Below are 7,140 nucleotides of genomic sequence, written 5' to 3'. Positions count from 1 at the left end.
TAACTGTTAACCTGTTGTTATGAGCTGGATTTCATCCTTCCCCCAAATTTATACATTGTGGCTCTAAGCCCCAGTACCTCAAAATGTGATTGCACTTGAAGACAGGCCTTTGAAGAAGTATCTAAGTTAAAATGAGGCTGTTAGTGTGGGCCCTAATCTGATCTGACTGTGTCCTTATAAGAAGTTGAGATGTGGACATACAAGAGACACACAGACAGACATGTGCACGCATGGAGGAAAGACCAAAGACAACGTGAGGACACGGCAGAAAGGCAACTACGAGTAAGCCAAGAAGCCAGACCTCAGAAACCATCGCTACCAAACACCTTGATCTTGGATTTGAGCCTCTATATGTGAAAAATTTTTCTTAATTAAACTATCCATTCTGTAGTATTTTGTTTTTGCAGCCCTAGCAAATTAATATTTTAATACATTTGTCTATTTATCTTATGGAGGATGAGTTTTTAAAGGTATGCACTATGTCTTACCTTGGGCCCCAGAATAGTGTCTGGGGCCTAGTAAATGTCCAGGAAATGTTAATTAAACTAATTCTAGAGATAACAATTTGGGTCATAAACAAAAAAGTACATAATGTGTAGTTTAATTATATATAAATTATAAATTAAAATAATTTATCAGATGTTAAAAAATATGTTTAAATTGGAAGGAATTTAGGAAGCAAAAAAAGATATAAATAAGAAATTAACAGCCACTTATGATCCCACACTTGGGCATAACCCTTTTATGATTTTAGCATATTGATATAAACTTTTTTCATTTGAAATTTATACATATATATGTAATTCTTTTTTTAACATCATTCTTTTGTATCATTTTTTGTTGAGTAATATGTAAACATTTCCTATATTATTAGATAATCTTTAACAATTTGCCTTTTAATGCATACACACTATTTTATCATATCAATCTACTAAAATTTATCTCCTATTTAGATTGTTTCTGATTTGGAGATGATGCTACAACAAGCCTCTTTGTATAAAAACCTTTACTCACATCTCTGCTATCTCTTTATGATTAAACACATTTAGGATTGGACATATGCACATCCAGTAAATTCCTTCTAGGAATGCCAGACTCACAGCGTGTAACCCAAGATGTCTATGAAAAAATTTTATTCACAGAACATACTGAATTTCCATATATCAAATTCAGGATAACTATTTTCTATAGAGATGGGAAAACGAATTTCAAGATGTTATAAAACAAAAGCCAATCAAAAAAATATAGTCATTAACTCGACACAGCATGGGGATTCCCCTGGCATTTCAGTGAGGACTCAACACTCTCACTGCTGCAGACACAGGTTCAATCCTTGGTCAGGAAACTAAAATCTTACAAGCTGTGAGGCCAAAAAAGAAAAAAAAATTCACACAGTGTACACACCAGAATTTACAGATGAACTGGGCATTGAAAAGCTTCTGAATAACTACAGTTTACAGAGGAAGTGAAAAATGGCCAGACCATCTATGATAGACAGAAATTACTCCAAACAGATGTTCAATCCCTAACCCCTAGAATCTGTGGATATGTTACCTTACATGGCAAAGGGGAATTAATGTAACAGATAAAATTAAGTTTTTTAATCAATTCAGTTCAGTTCAGTTGCTCAGTCGTGTCTGACTCTTTGCGACCCCATGAATTGCAGCACGCCAGGCCTCCCTGTCCATCACCATCTCCCGGAGTTCACTCAGACTCATGTCCATCAAGTCGGTGATGCCATCCAGCCATCTCATCCTCTGTCGTCGCCTTCTCCTCCTGGCCCCAATCCCTCCCAGCATCAGAGTCTTTTCCAATGAGTCAACTCTTTGCATGAGGTGGCCAAAGTACTGGAGTTTCAGCTTTAGCATCATTCCTTCCAAAGAACACCCAGGACTGATCTCCTTTAGAATTGACTGGTTGGATCTCCTTGCAGTCCAAGGGACTCTCAAGAGTCTTCTCCAACACCACAGTTCAAAAGCATCAATTCTTCAGTGCTCAGCTTTCTTCACAGTCCAACTCTCACATCCATACATGACCACTGGAAAAAGCATATCCTTGACTAGATGGACATTTGTTGGCAAAGTAATGTCTCTGCTTTTGAATATGCTATCTAGGTTGGTCATAACTTTCCTTCCAAGGAGTAAGCTGACCTTAAAAATAGGAAGGTTATCTTGGATTATCTGGGTAGGTCCACTGTAACCACAAGGGTCCCAAAATGAGGAAGAAGGAGGCAGAAGCATCAGAGTGATGTGACAGGAGAAAGATTCAACCAGCCACCATTGGTTTTGCAGATGGAAGAGTATAAGCAAAAAATGGGACGAGTGTTTAGACACTGAAAACAGACTTTCCTTTAGAGTATCTAGACTAGAAGGCAATCCTTCTCAACACTTTCATTTTAGCTCAGTGAGACCCATGTCAACTTCTAATTTCCAGAACTGCAAAGTAATGACTTTGCATTGTGCTCAACCACTAATTTTGCGTTAACTTGTTACAACAGCAATGCGAAATAATACACCATAAAAAAAAATGGGGCTACAATAAAGGCACAAAATCAGAATTCATGTGGAACATGAAATACCATAAAGATCAGAGATTTATGTTAATAAATAGTGGGAGACAAATTACAAAGGGTAGGTTGAGACTAGGTGGGAGGAAATTATGAATGTCTTTCAAAATAATTTGTGTTTTATCCTACAAATGATAGAGAACATTTGAGCAGGAAAGCAACACAATAAAAGATATATGTTTCAGCAAAATTAATCTGATGGCAGTATGTAAGGCAGATCAAATGGAGAAAGAGAGCAGTGAAGTTTTTACAGTAATCTTAAGTATGAATGATAGGCATCTGGACAATGATGGCAGCTTTAGTTGAAATGGAAGCTCAGGCATGAGAAATATTTTAATAGGCAAACCATGATTTTTTTTCTCATATTAAAGTCATTTCATAGACTTATCCTAATTCCAAATTGTCAAGTAAAGTGCTGATGATTTAAATAAATTATAAGAAATCAAATAGTCCCTCAGAGATCTCAAAAGAGAACATATATTCCCTTTTTAAATTTGTACAGTTCTACATTGAAGTATTTTAGAAAGAGATTGATCCTTTCTCTTTTGTTTTACCCTGTAAATCCAGATGACTAAAACTTACTATTCTCTTCAGAGAAGGAATGGGAAACAAATTGTCTACCATGAATGTCATTCCATCTATTTAAACCTGTAACTGATTCCAGACAATGGGAGACTTCTTTTGTCAGTAATGAGCTTAAACTCCACCTTCACATACAAAGTATTTTTCAAAGAAAATAAAAAGCAAAATATTTAATTCTGTTCTCAAAAGAGCCCTTGATAAGATAAGATTGAACATTGATTTGCATTTCTACTATTTTTTTTAACCAGTAGATATTGCCTAAAACTCAGCTGAATGATAAAGTAATGAGAAAAATTTCCCAATTCCCCCTTGAGTATGTGTTTGTGTGTATTTGTTAGCTCTACTTTATTGACAGTAGCTTGATGTAAATTGGATGAGAACATTTGAATGTCAACTTGTGAGAAGTAAATTACATTAGTCTTCTTGGCTTTGAATCTTGTGAATTGAAGTGAAAGTTGCTCAGTCATGTCTAAGTCTTTGCGACCCCAAGGACTGTACAGTTCATGGAATTCTCCAGACCAGAATACTGGAATGGGTAGCCATCCCCTTCTCCAGGGGATCTTTCCAACCCAGAGATTGAACCCAGGTTTCCCACCTTGCAGGCAGATTCTTTACCCACTGAGCCACAAGGGCAGCCCTATTTATTAGTTATGTAATCTGGAACAAATTGTGTAATTTCTATGCCTTAGCTTTCTTACCTTCAAGGAAGACATAATAGTACTACCTCAAGGGGTTATTATTAGGGTTAAATGTGTTCAGTTCAGTTCACTTCAGTCACTCAGTCATGTCCGACTTTTTGCGACCCCATGAACCACAGCATGCCAGTCCTCCCTGTCCATCACCAACTCCTGGGACCCACCCAAACCCATGTCTATCAAGTCGATGATGCCATCCAACCATCTCATCCTCTGTTGTACCCTTCTCCTCCTGCCCTCAATATTTCCCAGCATCAGGGTCTTTTCCAATGAGTCAGCTCTTCACATCAGGTGGCCAAAGTATTGGAGTTTCAGCTTCAGCATCAGTCCTTCCAATGAACACCCAGGACTGATCTCCTTTTGGATGGACTGGTTGGATTTCTTTGCAGTCCAAGGGGCTCTCAAAAGTCTTCTCCAACACCACAGTTCAAAAGCATCAATTCTTCGGCATTCAGCTTTCTTTATAGTCCAACTCTCATATCCATACATGTCCACTGGAAAAACCACTGCCTTGACTAGATGGACCTTTGTTGGCAAAGTAATGTCTCTGCTTTTGAATATGTTGTCTAGGTTGGTCATAACTTTCCTTCCAAGGCATAAGCATCTTTTAATTTCATGGCTGCAATCACCATCTGCAGTGATTTTGGAGCCCCCCAAAAAAGTCTGACACTGTTTCCACTGTTTCCCCATCTACTTACCATGAAGTGATGGGACTGGAAGCCATGATCTTAGTTTTCTGAATGTTGAGCTTTAAGCCAACTTTTTCACTCTCCTCTTGCACTTTCATCAAGAGGCTCTTTAGTTCTTCTTCACTTTCTGCCATAAGGGTGGTGTCATCTGCATATCTGAGATTATTGATATTTCTCCCAGCAATCTTGATTCCAGCTTGTGCTTCCTCCAGCCCAGCATTTCTCATGATGTACTCTGCATATAAGTTAAATAAGCAGGGTGACAATATACAGCCTTGACGTACTCCTTTTCCTATTTGGAACCAGTCTGTTGTTCCATGTCCAATTCTAACAGTTACTTCCTGACTTGCACACAGGTTCTCAAGAGGCAGATCAGGCGGTCTCGTATTCCCATCTCTTTCAGAATTTTCCACAGTTTATTGTGATCCACACAGTCAAAGGCTTTGGCATAGTCAGTAAAGCAGAAATAGATGTTTTTCTGGAACTCTCTTGCTTTTTCGATGATCCAGCAGATGTTGGCAATTTGATCTCTGGTTCCTCTGCCTTTTCTAAAACCAGTTTGAACATCTGGAAGTTCACAGTTCATGTATTGCTGAAGTCTGGCTTGGAGAATTTTAAGCATTACTTTATTAGCATTAGTATATGTAAAATGTTTAAATTTGAGGTGCCCATAGCATAGAAAGAATTTAGTAATGATAATAATGACTATTTTTCATCAATATTCCTCCTAAGGAAACTATTTTAAGTTTAATGGAAATGACATAAATATATAAATTTGTAATGACTTGATATTTATAATATCAATCTATCAAGATCATATTTCCTATTTAATCATATCTTCTACAGTGCTTCTCAGCACAATTAACATTCATTGACATGCTCATTCATTTTCTTAATATTTCCATTCAATATTTCCAAATATTTATATCGGAAGTACTATTAGGACAGGGAAACCTGGCATGCTGTATTCTGTGGGGTCCAAAGAGTCAGACACAGCTGAGCAACTGAACAACACAACTATTAAAAATAGCATATTGTGATCATAGTTTCTAAACAGTTAAAAGCAAAGGTTAAATTATTGGGCTTTATATATTTATCAGGTAACAACTTCTTTTAATTCTTATAAGATTTTTTTTTCAACTAGCCAATATTTTAATACACAATATTAACTACTTTATAAAAAGTGCTTTCATGATCTGTTACCACCTAAAATAATACATCATACAATTTTCAAATATGTGTTCTTTGACTTCTAACCTCTGCTCTTCTTTAGAATTACCTTTGCTGCAGCCAGTACATGCTCCTTTTTAATGACTCCACACTTACTCCCACAAGCATTTATCCGTGACTCTTCTGCTAATCGATGAACAAAGAGTAAACAGATGCACCCGTAGGTCGCTACTCGTCTCCAAACGAAGGTGAGGCTTCTGTCGCTTGAAAACGCGCTTTAGAAAGCCGCGAGGAGCCTTGCGCCTTATCATCTTCCTCTGCGAGACGTGGTGGAGAGCGCCATTCTCACCGTCGGGTTTTGGCAGCAGCCGCCTCAACTTCCTGGGTCTTCGTTGCGCAGCACTGAAGCTCAGGCCAACGAGTACACCAAGAACCCCGACTCAGACGCTCCCACAGGCCCCGAGACCCCGGCCGGAACGTTTGAATCTGCCCTTCTTATAAGATTTTTAATGAGTTCTCTTTGGATAATTTAAGAGTACAAACATTGTCTGGAAACAATGGCTACTTAGTGTGTCATTCCTATAGTTTTAATTTTTTATTTTTGCTTCATTTGACTTGATTCATTAGTTTGATGTTTTAGAATACTCCTTGGCAAAGTATATTCTCTAGAATCAAGTTCGATGGAGTGTTAATAAATGTTTTGAAGATAATCAGTATCATAGTCAAATAAGTTTGAAACAGCAACTAGACATTGAAACTTGATTCCTAAGAAACTGTGTCATAAGCTACAAACGATCAATGAAAATGAAAGAAATTATGATGATGAAATATGTAAGTTGCAAAAAGCAAAACAAAGAACATGTGGCTTATTAATAGGGGCCTTAATCTCATCCCTATACTTTATACTAGTTTCATTTATCAATTGAGAAGGAAAACAAATTAGTCAGCTGGGCTCCTTAGTATGCCATTTGCTCTATAACAACAGAAAGGCAGATAAGTATATAAAGTATATTAACAAAAGACAGACCATGTAGCTCCAGAAGACACATAAAAACAAAGTGGTGAAAGAGTTAAATATGAGTAGGGGTGGGAAGCAGGCACCATATTTAGACAGACAGATGATAGATAGATACATATGAATAGTTTAAGACTTAGAAATAAATAGCTTTTATATAATTTATATTTTATACATAGACTGCCTTTTTTCTTCATAAACTTTATCAAATGTCTATGTGTTGCCTTCTGACAATATAAAAAAAATAAGGAAATCAATTCTTCTCTTAAGAAGGCTTCCACTTAAAGAATAACTTATGACATATGAAAGAATTTCCACAATAGAAGTATGTAAAAAGTTCTATTGGAATATAGGAAAGTAATAGGAGTCCATATCTGAAGTGTGTTTATAAGACAAGTAAAAGACTTATAAACAACTCTCGTC

General features: G+C 36.9%; 1 pseudogene; it reads right to left on the bottom strand.

The window, feature by feature from the left end:
* Nucleotides 1-5,668: 5,668 nt before the first annotated feature.
* On the bottom strand, nt 5,669-6,045 carry LOC113884500 (annotated as a pseudogene).
* Between the last annotated feature and the right edge of the window lie 1,095 nt (nt 6,046-7,140).

Source organism: Bos indicus x Bos taurus, chromosome 26 (assembly GCF_003369695.1).
Source record: "Bos indicus x Bos taurus breed Angus x Brahman F1 hybrid chromosome 26, Bos_hybrid_MaternalHap_v2.0, whole genome shotgun sequence".
Taxonomy (NCBI): domain Eukaryota; kingdom Metazoa; phylum Chordata; class Mammalia; order Artiodactyla; family Bovidae; genus Bos; species Bos indicus x Bos taurus.
The sequence above is the reverse complement of the archived record's forward strand: the minus strand, read 5'-3'. Positions and strand labels throughout refer to the sequence as shown.